Genomic DNA, 16859 nt, shown 5'->3' with positions numbered 1-16859 from the left:
CCTCACAAGGAGCACACAGCCTGCCTGAGACTCGGCGTCCCCTGCCCCCACACCCCCCACCCACGCATCAGTGCTTGCTCTCTCGCTCACTGTCTCTCTAAAAAAAAAAAAAAAAAAAGACATTGCTGGACTCTCAGGTCCTAGGCCCCCATGGGCGCAGACTCCGAGGAGCAGGGGGCAAAGTGGAAGGTGGGCGTCCACCTACTACCCCCCCACGGCCTGGGTCACATGATAGGGCCAGGGTGTCGAATCCCTCCCGCTGGTTGCAGAACCTGGAGACGCCTCCCCTGATGCCCACGTGCCCCCGCACCCCTCTGAGGCCACCCTGAGGCCCGGGCGCTGGGCCAGCCCTGATGGACACACTCAGCCCCAGAGGCCAAGGTGAAACCACAGCGCCGGCTGGTGCCTTCCCAGAGCCCACTGTGCTGTGGCTGCTGGTGCCGCCGGCCCGGGCCACCAGCCTTCCCAGCTGCAGACACTGGCCTGCTTGTGTGTCCCCAACACACCGCAGGGGCTCGCACTTCCACACCGGGTGCCAGAACTCCTATTCATCCTGCAAAACCCAGACAACCCCCACAGGGAACCTTCTCCGATGGCCATGCTGTCCTGCCCCGCAGAGAGAAGCAAATACCACCCAGATCGCACAGTCCCGATCTCTTGCTGCCTGGCACCTGCACACAGATCCACTGGCCTCTGCGGCAGGAGGGATCCACCTCGAACTCACCCAGGGTCTGCAGGTCCGGGAACCGAGCCCAGTGCCTCAGCTGCTGGTTGAACTGGAGCGGGCCTGCCCCAGGGGGCCCCCAGGGTCAGCTTGCCCAATGACCGGAGTCCAGGAGTGGCCTGCACTTCTGGGTCTGTGCTGCGCGGCCTGTGGCAGGAAAGCAGAGCACCCCAGGGAGAAAACTCCAGAAGGACTTTCTTCGTCAATGTCCACTGAGCAGGGCCAACTGTGGGGAGCAGGGGAGCCCGCTCAGGAGGCAGCTGGGAGTTCAGGGAAGGGGCAGCTGGGAAGGAGAGTCGGATTACTGCAACCACAGAGGGGGCATCTGGAGGCTTAGGACTCAGGGGGGCTGGGGGCTCCGGGGGGGGCAGCCACTGGGAGCCGGGCCAGGAGCGTGGGGACACAGCACGGAGGACAAGCACAGGACCAGGAAAGGTCAAAGTCCTCCCCTCAGATGGTGGAGGGGGATCCCAGCTCAGGGAGCTCCAGCCGCCACCCAAACGCTGACCACCCAAAACCCCCCGAGACCGCAGGACATCAAGGCTCAAGGCAAGCACAACGGGTCCGAAGCAGGTAGCTGTGCAAAAAGCAGGGGTGAGAGCAACATAGGAGCCGTGGTGTCACACAAGGACACCTGAATGCACGGGAGCTTTCTAAGCCACCAGCACGGACTGTGTCCTGTGGGGTGTGTAAGCAGATAGTGACACAATTCACTTACAAACCTGTCTCTGCCTACAACAGGGGCTGGATGGGCAGGGGTAGGCACTGAGGAGGGAGTGCAGGCTCCCACGCCAGGAAAGGGAGGCCTAGGAGTTGGCAGTTCGAGGGAACCCACGGAGGGGTTTCCTGGCTACCTGTGAGCCCGAGCTCAGGCGGGGCCCAGAAAATGTCAGCTGAAAGCAGGCACAGGGTCACCAAGATAAGCCACACGTGGCCAACAAGGGAATCCGGTGCAGGTACCCACAGACCTGGTGAACACAATGCGTCACGCCAAGGACCCACGGAGCTTCCCGTCATTCATATGAGATTAATGCAATTAACACAATTACAGGTTATGTTCTGTCTTCTATTATTGCAGGGTTTTCTTTTTTTTTTTTTTTAATTATTACTACGGTAAGGGAGTTTTTCCTGCATTTCCAATATTCCAGAGGCAGTAGGCGCTAGGTAGGTCAACCACCCACATTACCTTTCTGCCACGCCATCCATCACATGAGCCAAAAACCCAGAAGGAATTCTCTCCCTCATCCCCTAGACCATCCACGGTGAAAATGCTCCATTTTGTTTCATAAAAACCAAGAATAATTTCATTCTGTCCTTTTTTCTCCTCTTCCACTGCCAACTCTCTAAATATCCGCATGCGATTGGGTATATGACCGGGTTTCCGCATCTGTTTTACTGTCTATCCATGCACAAAGACACGTTGTTTTTGCCACCATCTTACTAATTAGTATTGTGTTTGAATGTATGCAGGGGCTATCCCTCCCTGCAAAAATTGCTCATTTTCAGGATTTCCTGGCAAGTCTAGATCATTTATCCTTCCAAATCAATTTTAATATTTTTAAAATTGATTTATTTTAGAGAGAAAGAGAGACTGAAAGCAGGGGACAGACAGAGGGAGAGGGATAATCTCAAATAGACTCCACTCTGAGTCCAGAGCCCAGTGCGGGCTCCATCTCAGGACCCTGAGATCGTGACCTGAGCTGAGATTAAGAGTCAGATGCTTCACCAACCAGGTGCCCCCTAAATACATTTTAAAAACCCACTTGTTTAGCTTTAGGGGGAAAAAGGTATTTTGTTGAGATATCAATGAATTATAAATTAAATTTGAGAAAATAGGCCCATACACACACACAGATAAATATCCGTTTATCCATTTGTTCAAGTCTATTTTTCATTGTATAGTTTTCTTCATATGGGTTTTGCACATTTTTGCTAGATTTATCCCTAGTTCTTTTATAAGACTTTTGCTGTTGTAATTACATATATTTGCTGTATATGATAGCATCATCTCTGCTAAGAGATTTGTCTATATACCTGAAGATTGTTAGTGCTACCTTATAAATCATTTCATTATTTTTAGTAGTATTTTCCATCAATTCTTTTGGATTGGCAGATACCCAATGATGTCTTGTAAATAGACATCCTATTCCCATGCTTGGATTTGCGTTGCTTTGATTCCTCCAGTATGGTGGTAAGTAGCAGTGGTGATAGGAGGCATCCATGTCCCCCAGGTTTTGGTGGAAAGGACTCTCCCGATTTCCCCACGGAGCGAGAACCTATCTTAGACTGAGAAGTTTCCTATCCTGAATGTGTTTGGGTGAGTTCCCTTCACGTCCTCTCTAGTTTCTGCTTTGTAAAATATACTGCCCCGATACTGAAGGCACAGGCATTCACAACTCTTCTATCTTCTTTACAAAATTTAACCATTAACACCGTTAATATTTGGATTTGTTGTGTTTGGGTTTGTTTGGGGACCTGCCTTCTGCCTTTTCTGATACCCTCTTCATTTGGGTCACCTTGCGATAGACTCTCAGATGGGGGATTCAAAAGCAAGTGGCTTATTTGGGAAGTGAAGAAACACTGGCAAAGTGTGGGAAGGGGTGTCCGGGAACTGTGGGCAGCCAGTAAACGGCACATCATAAAACCATGTGCCACAGTGCACTGGGGTTTCATCCCACTCGGCAATCCCAGCTTCCATGCCTCACAGTTATTCTATCCAAGGGGAGAAGGTGCCAGGGTGCACAAATACCAGCTCCCGTCACTGACTGATTGGGATGCTCCCAGAAGATGTGAATCGTCTGGCACTCTGGCCTGCCTCATGGTTAACAGGGACAGTGGGTGCCAGACAAAGCCATCATGGAAAGAAACAAGAGTTGGAAGGTGGAAGACAGAACGAGGGATGTGAGCACTGCCCTGATGTGTCCCTTCTCGCCACCAAGACCATAACTCTTATTTCCTTGCTATGTGTATTTGCCTGGCAAGACCTTGTCTCTAACTTTTATTTTGAACATTCTGAATCTCCTTCTTTTAGCCATAATCTTAGCCATATAAGCCAGAGTCTTGCAAAGAGCAGAGTTGGATTTTGCTCTGTTAGTTTATACAATAATCTTTTACTTTGTTGTGTGAGCTAAGCCAATTTACACTTATTAATTTAACCAATGTGTCTGGCTTGTAATACTGGTTATGTACTATTTTAATATGTATTTCATAACTAGTCAAAGTAGAGTTATCCAAGTAGATTTGCCCTCCTGCCTGAAACAACTGAAAACCGACAGAGAGTGAACGTCTGGCAATTAAGTGACCCTTAAAAGAAAGAAAACCAATAGGTGAGCCCTACAGTTCTCAGCTTCTTGCTTTGGGAGTGTTTCCAGGGAGAGGCGGGGAGCAGGAAGCCAGGCAGAGACTGTCCTGGAGTAGATGGAGCTGAGAGTCCAAGGACAGCGCGGCAACTGGAGTTCCCAGAAAGGAGTCCTAGGAAGCCCTGCTGCACAGAGGGAATTCCAGAGCCTGCACAGGGTCCCTCCCAGATACTCAGCTGAGTGTTAATAGGTAAATGTGTGTGAGGAAGCCACCAGAGGCAGGAGCAGGAACCATTCTACAGGACTAGAGGGACTCACGCAAGGCTGAGAAGGGTGCCTGTCCCGTAGGAGAGGCTGCAGAACCTTGTGTCTCATGAAGCACTGAGTAGCACATGCAGAAGGGTTTTGCGTGGCTTGTGCAGAACTAGTCTACAAATTTCAAACTTGTGGGATGCCTGGGTGGCTCAGCGGTTGAGCATCTGCCCTTGGCTCAGGTCATGATCCTGGGTCCCGGGACCAAGTCCCACATCAGTCTCCCCACAGGGAGCCTGCTTCTCCTTCTGCCTGTGTCTCTGCCTCTCTCTGTGTCTCTCATGAATAAATAAATTAAAACTCTTTAAAGAAAATTTAAAACTTTTCTATAGTGAAACGTTACCTTGAAGTGGATCATCAACCTAAATGGAAGATTCTTCTGGAAACTTTTACTTAGAAAATGACTTTGATAGTGGTGAACCCCAGAATTCAACTGAGTACATTTTAAGGATCTTACTGGCTTTATTCAACTATTTGTGAGCCAGGCAGCATCCCATGTAGCAGATGGAAAGGGGCTCCAAAGAACTGTATAAAATGAAGGATTTAGTCTTCATGAAAAGCAGGCAGTGGGACACGGAGGTTCCTAGCAATGAGCGGATTGTTTGTGGCAAAGTCAACTTCCTCTGGGGGACGCCGGGGTCCAGCAGGCAGGTTGCCTCTCTAGTGCTGACCAAGTGATTTCAGACTGAGTGGTTTAGATTTAGGATTCGGCCCTTTGAGAGATTGAACTGAGATTAAGATAAGGTATTAAGCCTCTGCTTGGTATGTGGGCTTAGCACAGGTGACTCCATTTTAGGCTTCTTGTCTTTTTCTTGTCTTTTCAACAATCCCTCCCCTACACCCCTTTGATCAGACTCTCAGCTTAACTGGAAGCTGTGATCAAAATTTAAGGCCTTAGCACCACCCCAGCTACTGCTCCGAGCTTCTTGCACCTTCTGCTAATCCTGTATGGTATTCACAACTCACGATGTTTTTTGCTGAATCTCTGTGATATTGGCCTTAGGTTCACATTTGTTTAAGTTGGTCATTATCTTCATTCTTTTTCTGATATTCCAGTTTTAGAGAGATCATCTCCTTGGTGGTTAGCAGCTATAAACACACATTTGAAGCTCTGCAGAGAATACAGTGCACTAGGGCACTTACTGTGATTATATGAGCAGGATAATTCCCAATGTCTGCAGTGCACTTCACAGCCTTCATCCCCAAGACCCAAACCAATCAAAATCCAATAAGTAAAAAAAAAAAAAAGAGACCCCACTGAAGGAGTCACTTTCCCAGGCCAACTGGGAAGTGTTGATCCTGGTACAGTAAGTGGTGCTGGCCACAGCACAAGACACCTCCGGGCTCAGCAGCTAAAGGACAACCAAGGGCTATCCTGTTATCACAGACAACCTTGGTCAGAGAGTCCAGGGATTTCTGTTGAGCAGCTATTGCTTTGGCAGTGGATTTCTCAACACTTTCAAGAGTTAAGGAGAGTTTCTGGATCGTAGTCTCATTTGTATTCACACCTAGACAGGAAGTTAGGATCTGCCAAAGGAAGTGAATATTGAATCCTGAATGACTCCAAGTAGGTCCTTTCTAGTTTGATGATGTAAATTCTGGGGAGGTGGCCAATAAGATGTCTCAGTTTGTGGGTGGTTAGGGGCATAATTAATAACCTCAGAGGCATTGCTGGGTTATACATCCACCCAATGCTGGACATGTGGGCATTCATAGGCCCAAAGAGAATGAAAGCCATCACAGACAAAGATAAATCCTGTTAGAGCACATGCCACTCCTGCTAAGGTGGCTCTGCTAATAGATTCATTCACAAGGATTGTTGCATTTGCCCATCCAAGTCAGGTTCAACTAGGTTTTCGGTGTATTGGGAGGTAAACCTCTTAGCTTAGAATAAAAAGATGTTTTAAATTCCTTGCAGAGATGAGTGCTGCTGGTGAGATCTTCCCATGGCTGGTAGCATATCTGATCTGGATGATCATGAGAACATGGGGGTGCAGATGTAGGTATTCATGTCTGAGCAAGTAGTATAACCAGAGAAAGGTAAAAACAAGGCACGATGTTCAGTCCATAAAAGTCTGACTCCATAAGTGAGTGACTTCTAAGGAGGGTTGATTGTAGTTTATGGCGACATTGGGTATAGACGAAATACTGGTCACAGGCATGATGAAAGTTCTATAGAACCATGGATTGGGGTTTTTGAGGATAAATTAGTCAGTCTGAGAGATTGTTCCTCCTAGCGGTGGCCTGGAAGATACAGATAATGGTGTTATCTTCTCATACCAAGGTCAGAGCAAAGGAAAGAAAGAGAAAAAAGGGGTGTTTCACATTCAGTTAAAGTAGGAAGTCTTGATCCATGTCTTGGGCAGAAGCAGTCCACCTCAAAGTTAGCTACTTCTCTTCCACATCCATTGGATTCGGAGGTCTCCAGAGCCTACACAGGATCAGGTGTCTGGTGGAGCCTTCTTAGCTGTGCCACGTGTGCCCAACACTCAATATGTTTCAGTTTGGCAACAATGTCAGTGTCAGGAGCACTTGGAGGGTCCCTTTCAATGGAGTTCAAAGATTGTCTTCCTCTGATGACATTCCCAAGACACCCAGCCAACAGGTTCCAGACTGTGAACAAGAGGATCCTTTGAATTGGGATCTGGGGAAGCCTCTTTAACCTTTTGGTGATAGGCTTGAGCATAAAACAATAAGGACTTACAGTAGCTGGTCATAGTGGCATGAGACAAGGGATCAGTAGAAGTTGTCTACCAATAGACACTGGTCTGCTCATGACTAGTGTAGAGAGAGTATGTTTCCTAAAGAGAGTACTGTGAACAGTCAATAAGACCAAGGTCAATATCTTAGGCCAAGGGAGTCCAGTGGTTTAAGCAAGTTTGGAAATTATAAGTTTGAGGAGCTTTTGGGTGGTTCAGTCGGCTAAATGTCTGACTCTTGATTTCGGCTCAGGTCATGAACTCAGGGTGGTGAGATTAAGCCCCACGTTAGAATCCACACCGGGCATGGAGCCTGCTTAAGACACTCTGTCTCCTTCTGCCCCTCCCCCCTTTCTTTCTCTTTCTCTTTCTCTAAAATTAAAAAAAAATGAAATTATAAGTCTGAGAATCCCATTAGTTTTCTCAACTTCGCCTGATGATTGAGGGTGATAAGGACAGTGATAATACCAAGAAGTTTGCAAGGCTTTCATTAAGGCTTGTATGATTTGCCCAGTGAAGTGGGTGCCTCGATAACTAGAGATTATGGAAGGCTAACCCCAAGTGAGAAACACATTCTCCAACAATTTCTTTGCCACCATGAAGGCATTAACCTTATAACAGAAAAAGGCCTCAAACCATCTAGAAAACACATCTGCAATAGCAAGAACATATTGATAACTCATGCTAAGTGGTAGTTGAATGAAGTCCCGCTGCAGGTGCTCAAAGTATCCAGAAAGGGGAGGTCTCAGGGCTCTGGAAACAAAATTAGTTTTTCCAGAACTATGGACCTGACAAGTCAGACATTGCCAGTAGACTGTTTTTTGCAGTTTTGTAGGTGTCTCCCCGCCAATGTCTATTTATAATTTGAGTCATCTTAATTATATAATGGTCAGTGAAGACATGTAAAAAAAATAAAGTCAGGTTTGTGAGAGAGCCAGGAAGAACCACACGGCCGTCGTGGGTTTCCCCGAGTTCGATTACGCATTTGATTCACAGCCATTCCCCCTCCTTACTCTCCCTGGCTCGGCAGCAGAGTGTTGCATGTTGCAGGGACAGCAGGCCGGCAAAGGTCGGGCCGGGGGGGGCCAGAAGTGAGTGGACTTCACCCGCAGCTGCCACGGCTTCATGGCTTCAGTCGCCGCTGCCGCTACATGACGGGCAGCCAGGGCGGGTCCCTGATGCGCAGGTTGTCCTTTCAGTGTCTCCGTTTTGAAGACAGAGACTTTAGAAGTAAGGGAATCGCGGTAAGAAGATGGTTTACTCGTCGTACCATTTTTGATTGGGGTCAGAGAGGACGCAAGAAAACCCCTTGTTTCCATAACATCCCCAAATTATGGACGATCCCAAAGGCATGCTGGCTGCCAGATGAGTATGAACAATTTGTCATGTCCCGGGAGGGCCTGAAGCTCCTCCTCTCGGGCTGACTTAGCCTGTGGGAGATTTCTCTTCTGAAGTGGTTCCTACCGGGTGTAGTAACAGCCTTAACCAGCTTGGAAGTTCCCCTTTGCATTTTTACTGTGTGACCGACCTATCGACCAACAGAGTTAGATCAGCACTAGTGAAAGGGGCATCTGGTAAACCAGGACACGGTGTCGTGAACCGGGGCATTACTACCTCACCCCCATGGAGCTCGCCTTCCTCAGCCGGGGGTGGTAACGTTGCAGGGTTGAGGACGTTGCGTTTCAGACGCAGACTCGGTGGGGAAAGCTGAAGCATCTCTAGGAGGCTCCTCTGCTTGCGGGGAAATGTTGAACCGATTCAGAGTTGAGGCTTCTGTGACTAAATGTTGTTTCCTGGGTCAGATCTCTGAGGCCTCCACCAGCTCCGGAGCCGTGGCCGTAGCCTCCCGGCCGGTGGGTGGGCGCGAGCCCAGGAGGGCTGCGTGCAGAACAGGCCCCAGGCCCACAGGCTGACGGCTCCTGGCTCCTGGCTGAGCGAGCGCCCCCAGGGCCCCGGGGTCCCTTTCAGGCACAACGAGGTGGACGGCCTTGAACAGTCAGCTGGCCCTGCAGTCGGTGGCTCTCGTAGCGCTTGTTTTACTCTTGTTTATTCATGTTTGTCTTCCCAAGGAAGGGCTTTGGGAGCTGAAGGGTAGTAAGTCCGCAGAGGAGAATTAGGAAGCCGTAGTCTACTGTATGCAGCCCGGCCTGGGAGCCCCTGAGGCTGTTGCTTCGTTGTGGGCCCCAGGAACCCTTGGATCAGCCTAATTCTTTTTGGAGATAGCCGGATCCCTTCAGTGCTTCCGCTGTGACCCAGCTACCGCGTCTGGAGATGACTGTAATCTTTCCTTAGCAACCTCATGTTCTTCTTCAGCAAACTATTGCAGCAAATAAACAGAATGTTTTATGGAAGCCTCTGGAGTGACTAGCACAGCAAGAGGTCATCTACACAGCGCAGAGGGCCAATTTCCCCCAGGGCTCCTGGAGGTGCTTCACTCTTGGTGGAGCATTTGGGAAGTAAGAAGGGGTATCAGCGGACTCCGGAGGCCTGACTATCTGGTACAGTGCTGGTTGTTCCAGGTCAAGCAAACAGAGATCAGCTGTTGGGGTCCATAGGATGCTGGAGACGGCCGAACCTAGGTCCCCAACAGTGACCGTGAGCCTGGAAGAACTCAGGACAGGCGGGTGTCCAGGTTTGGAACTACTAGGGAAGAGGGAGTAACTGTAGTGTTAGTGGCTCTCAAGTCCTGGACAAATCAGCACCCAGACCTGCAAGATTGGCCTGTCCCAGAGGGTAGTACGGGCAGTGGTGAGCCCCTGGGTCATGAGACCTTCCACTGTGGGCATCAGGGCTGATACGGCTTCAGGCATAGTGCATGTTGAGGTGATGCAGCGAGAGGCTGACTTCTGTCCACTTGAATTTTTATAGGCTCTCCCTTTTTATTCTCCCAAGGTCAATATTGGGCACATTGACTAGATAAGGGGACTTCCGTTGAACTTCTTCCATTTCTATATCTAGGGCAGATTGTAAGGAACAGAAAAGATCAGGTTCAGGAAATTCTATGGTGAGATCTCCCCTGGAAGCAAAATAGATTAGGTATTTTAATTTGGAAAGCAGGTCCGTGCCAAACAGATTGACGAGGGCTGTGTCACACGGCAAAAAAGGGGTGTTTTTCAGTAAAAGTTTGAGATAGAGACTCTCTGAATTTTCTTAGATATCCCTACCATGACATTTCTCTTGAACGCCAAGAGATTTGTAGTCCTATGACAGTGGGGTTTAAAGTAGAGAGTGTAGCCCTAGCATCAAACAGAATTTGGCAAGGTTTTCCACTGATCTAATTTTAGTTTCCCCTTGGCCGATTACATAATTACTTGGTAGCCATATATAGGAGAATCCCCCAGAGTCTTAGCTCTGGGAGGGGCCTGGGGGGAGCCTCTTTGGGGGGAAGACATGGGGGTGTTTGAGTTGCTGTGGAGGACTGGCCCAGGACCTTCGAGGTCATGCCTTTCTCCAGTACTCCAATTGCTTACAAATGAGCACCAACCGTGGGCCAGTGTTTTGATGACAGACCCCGAGGAGGGTGCAATGTGGGAGGCCCATGTGTCTTTTCAGGCTCTTGGCCTTGGGGCTGCTGCAGCTGTAAGGCTAAGAACTTGGCAGACTTCTGCTTCCAGACTTGCTCCAAGGTCCTTCCAAAGGACTCAGCTACGGTCACATGTTCAGTCAAACCAGTAGCCTCTGATCCTATTTTCTGCCTTTTTATCAATCCGCTAATCTCAGGAGTTTATCCATTTACAAATAGGGCAGCGAGAGCTGGTTGGGTTGCAGCATGTATTGTACGGGACCCAGCATGCTGTGGGAAGAGAGTGCATCCAGAGGGGCCCTCAAGTCGGCCACAGATTCGGCTTTTGTAGGCATGTTTGAGTAACGGACCAGTCAGGGTGGGCAGGGGGGACTCGAGGAAAGGCTTTCAAAGGCTTGGTTGGTATGTTGCAAGCTTTTTCTAGTCCGTAAGAGGACCCTGTGGAAGATAAAAATCTTGAAGGTTCTTCTTGGGGTCACACATCCCATGTCTGTTCACACATCCGTTTCGGGGGTTCACCAGTTCCCTCTCTCTCACAGGCGCACAAACCGAGAAAGATTTGGCAGCCCAGGGCCAGAGGCCCCGAGAAGAACTCTAAATTATTCAAAATGCTTCTGGGGACCTCCCTGCGTCTGGGGAGTTCTTTAGCTATTGCTCCTGGTTTGGCATTTGAGATGCCTGCAGAGGGTCCCCCACAGCCTCGGGGGACAAAATAGTCCCTTCAGAGCAGAAAAGCTGTTGGGATGGAGCATCGGTAAAACCTGAGTGCTCGGGGACAGAAGGATCAAGGAGAGCATAGAGGTCATATTAGTCGTACTGTCCTTTGTTTTAGATGCCTCTTATGTCTTAAATTTTTCCTTAGCCTTTTGTAATGAATTCTTCAATGAAACTATTTTGGAATTTTGCAGCTCTTGGAAGCTTCTGCATACCTATTAATAGAGGTGTCCCCAAAAAATATATATATATATATATTTTTTTTTAAAATTTATTTGAAAAGGAGAGAGCGCAGCAGGGCAGGGAGGGTCAGAGGGAGAAGGAGAGAGTCTCAAGCAGACTCTGCTCAGCGCACAGCCTGACTCAATCCTACACCCAGGAGATCAGGGCCTGAACCCAAACCAAGAGCCAGATGCTTAGCCGACTGCACCATCCAGGAGCCCCTGGGAAACCCTGCTTGTAAACACACTTCTTAAATGCACCATCGTGTCTCATTGGAACATTCCTCATAGTGGCTATTGTGTTTCTAGGTTGTTTTTAGTACCATTTCACCATTTTTTAGATGTCTGTAGCTTTTGGGGACTATCGTTCTTAGACACAAATAAGCTGGTGCACCAGAAAGTAGTGCACTCAACTCTTTGGGATTCTAAGGATCTTACTTCTTTACTTAAGTCTTGGGTCTCTCAGAGCTAAACTAATACCTATGAAGGGTGTGCTGCTGGTTTGAGGACTGCGTGGTGTCTTACACTATGTTGCATAGAAATGTTCTTGAGGTTGGCAGGTGACCTTGTGTCAGCCCCTCATTCTGTGACCAACTTCTGCTAACACGGGACACGCAGGGTTAGGCGGTGAGGGCTCTAGGCGCTCTCAAGGCCTTACCCCATGCTCACAAATTTTTCAGCTTTGTGACTTTCAAGATTCCCGTTTGTCAGTAGCCTTTACCTCCGGGGTGCGGTAACGGAAACCAAGAGTAACTGAAGAAAGGGGACTGTGGACACCTGCAGTAACCAAATAGGGGCCCCAACCAGAGGCCTGTGGTGCATCCAGTAGCAGTTCCCCACCGGCAGCTACAGACTGGGCCAGCAGAGACCAACAAATGGGGACTGTGGGCCCCCCACAGGCGGGGCCTCAGGTTGCAGGGGGAACCATCCACCAGGTCAGCTGACCGCGGACCCTGGATCCCGGATCCCATCCTGGGAAGCTGTCAGAGCGAGCACTCAAAGGGCTTGCGGTGCTGCACCTGCAGGTGTCACAGTCTCCAGGGCCACCGGAAGTCTCCTTTGGATGCTATCACCGCCACCACCAAATTCACCACTAAATAAAATTCCCACTCCCAGCACCTCGGCGTGCTCACGGATTCACCCTTCCCGTACCCCTCCTTTTTGGATTTTTATGAGGCTTTATTACACAGATAGGGGTGATTATCTCAATCCCCAGCCCCTCTCCCCTCCCTGGAGGTGGGGGTCGGCTGAACCTTCCAACCCTCCAGTCACTTGCTTGGTTTCCGCGGCAACAAGCCCCCATCCTTTGGGGCTTGCCCCAAGTCACATTAGCAGAAACTCAGGTGTGGTTGACAGAGGCTCCCGGTGCAGCTAACAATAGATACCATTTCACCCTCATGCTGCAACTATTTCGGGACGGCTAGTAGGTAAAAAGACAACCACAGGCCCCAAATGGAGTCCCTTGGGCCAGGCCGAGTCACCACAGCGGGGTGAATGCCTAACTGACGGCCCTTCCAACCTCCCCCGGAGACGGAGACGCAGTCCCAGCCAGCCAGGCTCAAGGGCTGGGCCTGGTGAGGCGACCTGTCGCCTGGCCCCCTCCCTCCCAAGGGAGATGAGGTCATCCGCACACTGAGGCCCACTTCCCTGCCCCCAAGGGAAACCCAGCGCCCAAAACAATCCTTTCTTTTCCTTTGCTGCTAACCTGCTGGCCCCACCTTCCTTCCTACAAAAACCTGCTATTGGGTTAGACTCCTCGGCGCCCCCCCCCCACCTTAACAGCGCCAGTCAGATCCCCAGAGTTACTCAGTTCAATTTGGCTTTTTAACAGAACAAAACTAAATATGAGGGCAAGAGATGCCCTTGCCACCTGCAGCAGATACTACGGGGCTTTCGGTGCCGCGTGCCCGGGACAGAGGACAGGGAGCCACATGTTTCATGTGCCTTAGAAGCCAGAGGGGAAAGTGAGAGCGTGTATCCAAAGTCCCACGGGGGAGTCTCAATATCGGGTACGCTATTGAAAGGAGCCTTGGAAATGCTGATTTTACCCAGAACCGCTTCCTCCGGGCTTCACGTCAATCGTCGTGGTGTTTAAAATATTTCGTTTGAAACCTCCGATCACATCCGCGCGTTCCAAATAAAAGAAGACGAGAAAATTTTCTCTTCTTGTAATAGAGCCACGGACGCCTTTGCCTCAGCTGAAAATAATTGTTAGCCAAAGCCTAACATTTTTTTTCCTGAATGTTAAAATTAAGGAATTGATAACACGGATATTAATAGTGGTCTCATCTCCTGTTATTCTTCTGAGCACACGCAGCAGGCCCAGGTGCTGCTGTATTGAAAGTGTCGCTTGCGTTGACTGCCACCCAAGAAGCACTCGAGGATGGCAAATACTGGGAGAGCATCAGGAGGATGATTCAAATGGAAAGAGAATCACTTACTAAGTAAGATCTGCTTCAAATATTGTACTAGCGCTTTCCCTTTTGCCCTCCGAGGGAAAGGATTAGAATTTTTTTCTTCTTTTTCTTGTGTGGCAAATTTTCTTCCTCTGTCATCCAGCATGTTGGGTAAACACCGGGAGATGGCGGGTGCTGAAAAGTGAGATCTGGAGACTTTTAAACAAGTAGATGAAACCAGCACTGTGTTTTTTTATTTTTATTTTTATTTTTTTATAAATTTATTTTTTATTGGTGTTCAATTTGCCAACATACAGAATAACACTCAGTGCTCATCCCATCAAGTGCCCCCCTCAGTGCCCGTCACCCAGGCACCCCCACCCCCCGCCCTCCTCCCCTTCCACCACCCCTAGTTCGTTTCCCAGAGTTAGGAGTCTCTCATGTTCTGTCTCCCTTTCTGATATTTCCCACTCATTTTTCTTTTTTCTTTTCTTTTTTTTTTTTTGCACTGTGTTTTTTAGAAAGGAGCATGCCGACTGGCTGTGCCCTGAGGTGGTAGCAAAGACCATCCTCTGCCCATCACCTGCTTTGCTCTACAAATGGAAAACCTTTGTTTCAGGAAAGTTGGTAGAAAGAACCTTATTAAAGTCTTATCAGGAGAGAGACTCACTAATCAGCCCCAGGAAACATGACTTGGTCAACCCTTGCTCATCCTCACTAAGCGATAACCTAATAGTAACAATAAAAATACACAATATGTCCTGTAATATTCATAATATTTATAAAGAGCACAAATCTGTGAAACACTGATAAATCCTTAAGGACTGTGGAAAGCAAACAGCTGGTGATCTCCGTACGTACGGTGCGCATTTTTCTGTCAATTATTCACTCGACAAACACAGCCTGAGGTCAGATTTTGCCCCCGAGCGTGCAGACACCAGGGGAATCTTCATTCCCCACCCCCACCCCCAGCCCCAGGGCGGGACCCCCTTTGTTCTGATTCTCCCCCAACTGGGAGGAGCTGCCTCTGGAAGCAAACTGAGAGTTTGGAGAGCAGAGTCTCCTGGCCGGGGCTCCTTCCAGCCCCAGCTGAACACCGTCTGCGCCTAAGTGAGCATAACCAAGGGGCTGTCTTGGTGAAGGGAGAAAAGCAGCCGGAACTGATAAAAAGAGAAGCTGAACTCTGGGAAAGAATAGGAGGGGAGGTGCTTAGCACGTCCCACCGAGGGGAGGGGGGCTGCGGAAGGAAGGCTGGCAGGGGGTCTGCTGCCGGAGATCAGGTGATCCAGAAAGGCATCCACAAGCCCGGGTCTCGGGGGACCGTGATACAGGGGTGTTGATGTGGGAACCTATATCTATGCCCCCAAATAACGCTCTGCTCCTAGAGAGAATCTGTAGAAACGCAGAAACCGCAGAGCAAATCAAGTTGTATCTGTCCATTCCTTCTCCCAACGTGTAGTGAGCGAGCGCCTTCTCTCCCTCAAATATCGGGGCGGCTCCCTTCTGTTGAGGCGTTTGTGTCTAGTGAAGGGGAAATGCATCAAATTAAAATTTCTGCTCTTTTCATCTTCATAACTATTTATTTTGAAGAGCAGAAATTTTAATTTGATGAAATCCAATTGATGGATTTTTTTATTGTTTAGAAAATGCATTTAGTGTCCTATCAAAGAGATCTTTCCTTGGTCCATGTCACAGAAGTTTGACATCTAGTTTTTACCTAGAAATTCCACAGCTTTAGGCTGTACATTTAGGTCTGTGATCTATTTCATACTAATTTCTGTATGTGATTAAAAATATGGCTAGAAGTTCTTTTTTCTCCCCTTTTTTACATATGGATATCCAGTTATTCCAGCACCGATTGAGAAGTCTATCCTTTATCCAGTGCATTGCCTTTGCAGCTTCATCAAAAGTCAGTTGTTTGTATTCATGTGTATCTATTTCTAGACTTTTCCTTCTAGTACATTATCCTATTTACCTGTTACATTGTTCACGTTGTATGTTGCATTGCCCTGTTTATCTGTTATATTTTCTATTTGTTACATTATTCCACTTGTCTATCTGTTACATTGTTCTATTTGTCTGTTACAATATTCTGTTTGTTATATTTTCTATTTGTCACGTTATTTATTTTATTTGTCTCTCCGTTGCATTGTTCTATATGTCTCAGTGCTAATATCATACTGTCCTGATTATGGTCGGTGTATATCATAACTCGACATCAGAGAGTATTTTTTTTCTAACTTTATTCTCTTCTGCAAACCTTTGGTTTTCATTGTGGCTGTTTCGAGTCCTTTGATTTGCTATATAAATTTTAGGATGAGCTTATTGATTCCTACAAAAATGTCTGCTGGGATTATAATTGGTGTTGTTTTGAAACTATTGATCAATCTTACCAATACTGAGTGCCCAAAACTTAGTGAGCAGAGTATATTTCTTCACTTATATGGTATTCTTCAATTTTTGTGCATTTCAGCAATTTTTTGTGGGTTTCAATGTATGGAGCTTATACCTCTTGTTGGATTTGTCCCTAAATGTTTCATATTTTTAGATACTATTGTAAATTATTATTTTTTAAAATTTCTGATTCTTCAATGCTAGTATATAGACATACAATTGTTCTATATCGGTCTTGTTTCCTCTAACATTGCTAAACTTATTTAGTTCTGGTGGATTTTTTTTTTTTTTTTTTTGGTATATTCTCCTGTTTTTCCGTATATGATCATGTCATCTGTTGAATAAAAAAACAGTTTGATTTCTCTCATTCTAACCAGAATGTTTTCAATTTCTATATCTTGCCTTATTTTACTGGCTAATCCTTCAGTTAAAACTTGAATAGAAGCAGTGTGAATAGTTATACTTATTTCTTATCCTAGGAAATAGCATTCAGTTTTTTGATAATAAATACAATGATAGCCATTAGTTTTTCATAGATGTCCTCCATCAGATTGAAGTTTTTTTTCTCTACTCTCAC

The sequence above is a fragment of the Canis lupus genome, chromosome 18 (assembly GCF_003254725.2).
Source record: "Canis lupus dingo isolate Sandy chromosome 18, ASM325472v2, whole genome shotgun sequence".
NCBI classification, from domain to species: domain Eukaryota; kingdom Metazoa; phylum Chordata; class Mammalia; order Carnivora; family Canidae; genus Canis; species Canis lupus.
The sequence above is the reverse complement of the archived record's forward strand: the minus strand, read 5'-3'. Positions refer to the sequence as shown.